General features: G+C 31.4%; 1 long non-coding RNA gene across 3 annotated transcripts; it reads left to right on the top strand.

The window, feature by feature from the left end:
- Positions 1-364: 364 nt before the first annotated feature.
- Positions 365-2,454, top strand: LOC145116302 (uncharacterized). 3 transcript variants are annotated; one of them, XR_013711986.1, is made up of 5 exons: positions 365-540; positions 639-739; positions 831-1,073; positions 1,231-1,364; positions 2,266-2,454. It is a non-coding gene; the product is annotated as an uncharacterized LOC145116302 (long non-coding RNA). The 3 variants fall into 3 exon arrangements; XR_013711988.1 differs by having other exon boundaries at positions 1,223-1,364; XR_013711987.1 differs by having other exon boundaries at positions 639-743.
- The last annotated feature ends 1,363 nt before the right edge of the window (positions 2,455-3,817 follow it).

Below are 3,817 nucleotides of genomic sequence, written 5' to 3'. Positions count from 1 at the left end.
ATTCTTAATATTTTCGAGTTCTTGTTTGAACCACTCCTTATATATATATATATATATATATATATATATATATATATATATATATATAGAGAGAGAGAGAGAGAGAGAGAGAGAGAGAGAGAGAGAGAGAGAGAGAGAGAGAGAGAGAGAGAGAGGATCATTTGAGAACTCATAGTTTTCCGAAGAACCCGAGAACTAAAAGTGGAACGTTGGATCAATATAAAGGACGGTCAAGATGCAAAGTGGCTTTTTTGTAAATAATCATAAAACTAAAAAGACGAGGGCATGTCAATTAAACGAGAGAGGGGTATTATAAGAAACAAATATATAATTTGGTGTTTTTTATAAACATATTTACCATTCAGAGTATACCAAATTCAAAACTAGATAACACAAAATATATCCCTAATCGACTGCGATCTCCGTGAAGCGAGCCTCATCGATTCCGACCATATTTTTCTTCAATTCTGGTGTCGGTGAGTCCGACTCCCTCTCATCCGTCGCTAGCGACTCATCTCCTCCACAGTAGACATCTCTAAGGTACATTTGTTCTACCAACATAACTTCATACTTGCATTATTCCAACAAATTTTGATGCTTGAACTACTTGCATTTACGATAATGATTCAATGTTGAAGGAGGAAACTGTGCCTCCTGGTTATGATCCTGAACAACATGTCTTCAACAAACCTAAATCCAAATCGGCTAAAAGAAATGAACAAAAGAAGGAAAATCGCATGCAAGTATCGTAATCAGATCCCCAATTTCACATGTTCTTTTATTTGCGTTTACGGCTGGATTTTCATATGTGTTTATTTGATTCCGATCAGGGTAAAAATGAAGTTTCATCTACTGGAGACGCAGAACAAGCATTGGAATCTGTTGAGTCGATTGCGTCCCACATAAACGAGATCATGATTTCTGGAAAGCCATGTGTTGCTACTACACCTCCCTCAAATTCATTGGAATCACCATGTTTTCACCGGATTTGGATAAAAAAACGTTGTTGTACAAATGCGATTTACATTGGAACAGAGAACAGACTCGTATTGATGAAGAAACTGATGAAATTGGTGAGCTCGACACTTGTATGGGAGGAAGTTCTTCTATTTCTAACACATATTTGTAGAAATTTAGTATACACAATGAAATCAATTTACGTTTGTTTTGTTTGTATACAAGTGAGTGTTCATGCCATTATTGTTGCTAAAATAGTGTATAGTATTGCAGGTTGTGGTGATAAAGATCCAACCTTGGGTTTTTACATGTTGTAAAGTGGTGATATGTTTCTCAATAGCAGTGGACTCCTAGGAGTTGTTTGCTCATGTCATGGCATTCTTATGTCAATCTCCAAGTTTTCAGAGGTAATATATTTTGTGTATTCCTCTTTGAATCAATTTGTGTAATGTGATATAACTGTTGCAATTCAAATTTTATACAATCCTTCATTTTTTATTAATATGCGATATGTGTAGCATTGAATACTTGATTTGAAGGCATGGATTGTTATACTTTACTTATGTTGCTATCATTGAACATTGTATGTGTTATTGGCATGTTATTGAAACACCAAGAACTCATTATACAACGTTTGGGAGATGTCTTCATCTTGGCCACACCATAACAAGATTGTATTCATGTTAAGCCATATGAGAGAGATTGGAAGAGAACATTGTATGATGAGTTCAACACTTAAATCTGGACAACTATAGTTGTTTCTTTTTTACTTAGCTAAATTTATAAAAAGTTCTCCGTTGTAACTACATGTGATTCACATGTAATTCACATATGAATCACATGTGATTCACATGTAAATCATATCTAATTCACATGTGATTCACATGTGATTCACATATGAATCACATGTGATTCACATATGAATTACATGTGATTCACATGATTTACATGTGATTCACGTGTAAATCACATGTGATTCACATGTAATTCACATATGAATTACATGTGATTCACATGTAATTCACATATGAATTACATGTGATTCACATGTAAATCACATGTAATTCACACATGAATCACATGTAATTCATATATACATGTAATTCATATATTAATTACATGTGATTCACATATAATTCACATATGAATTACATGTGATTCACATGTAAATCACATATGAATTACATGCGATTCACATGTAATTCACATATGAATTACATGTGATTCACATGTAAATCACATGTAATTCACATATGTATTTTTCTGAGTGTTTTTGCATTAATCAATTTCTTTTTAATTTTCTTGCAGATTTGGAAGAAATTATGGTGAATATTGAAGAGCTAAAAAATGTTAAATTGAAGAAAATATGGAAATATTGACATGAAGACATGAAAACGCTTTGAAATTTTGTAGCATTTTTTTTATATTTTATTTTGTATCGAATAAAATAATTATTGTATTGTGTTTTATAGATTAGTAAATAAAATGAGTTACTTATGATTTCCTTACAAATATTATAGTATATGAAATATGCATATATGCATTTGTAAAAATATGCATAAATGTATCTAAAATGTTGATTTTTTTGGTTAAAAAATTATAGTATTTTTAAATATTCAGTTTTTTTTAGTTTTATTGATTTTTAAATGCTTTTAAAAAAATTGCAGTTCTTTTAAAAAAAATATATTTTTCAATTTTCTTTTCAAAAATTAATGTTTTCTATAAAAAGTTAAAAAATCTGCAGTTTTTTAAAAAAAACTGAAAAATACTATTTTTAAAAAAATCTGAAAATTTGATTTATTATGTAATTTTTTAGACATTTGTATTAATATTTACAATAACACAAAAAATTAAACATTAAATGAGATTGATAAAATTACGATAATGCTCTTAATGAATTAGTTTTGATATAACGTTCCACTTTTACTTTTCGGGTTCTCGGGAAAGTATGAGTTCTCAACCGATCACACTCCCTATATATATATATATATATATATATATATATATATATATATATATATATATATATATATATATATATATATATATATAGGTAAATTACACGAATGGTCCCTATGGTTTGGGGTAGTCTGCACGCTTGGTCCCTGAACCTTTTTTTTAACTCAGACCGTCCGTATTATATAGTTTTGTTGCGTGCTTGGTCCTTATCAGACTTAAAAAGACTTTATTGCCCCTCGATATTTCTTTTCCAATTAATTATATATATTTTAAATTATCTACGAGTTAAAGAAATTGTTTAATATACAGATGGTCCCACCTAACCCCACTCCACAACCGTATCAAACCCTTTTACCCTTTCTTCATCTCTTTTATGTTTTTCTTCATCCATGGAACATTAAAAGAAGAGTCGCATCTCTCTTCCATACCCCTGCTTGTCGGAAAACCCCACAATCGTTGGCAGCCCTTCATCTCCTTCCTCTTTTTGTCCCCATCCTTTTTTTATTTCCTTCCTTACCTGTAAAAAGACCCCGAAAACCACTCGAGTCAACACCGACAACCTCTCCAGTCAAAATCGACATCCACCAACGGTTATTCTGACAACCACCATCGGCACCTGCAAACAAAACCAAAGATAACCAAATCAACCCTAAAATCCAACCTGAAACAAAAATCACAGTCAACCAATATGAAATTTAATTTCCTAAAACGAATATGAAAATGATGTGAAGCTATTTATAAAATATGTTTTCAGAAACATCATAAAGATCGATTGCATATATTCTGATGCTTTAAGTCGATGGTCCAGGGGTGACCAGCAAGAGAAAGAAAAAAGAAAGGGGAGGTGGGTCTCATACCCAGAGAGAAACAAACCTTCAATTTTTATCTTGTGGACTGTTGT

The sequence above is a fragment of the Lactuca virosa genome, chromosome 5 (genome assembly GCF_052849685.1).
Source record: "Lactuca virosa cultivar CGN04683 chromosome 5, Lactuca_virosa_CGN04683_v6, whole genome shotgun sequence".
Taxonomy (NCBI): domain Eukaryota; kingdom Viridiplantae; phylum Streptophyta; class Magnoliopsida; order Asterales; family Asteraceae; genus Lactuca; species Lactuca virosa.
This window is presented reverse-complemented; position numbering and strand designations above follow the sequence as displayed.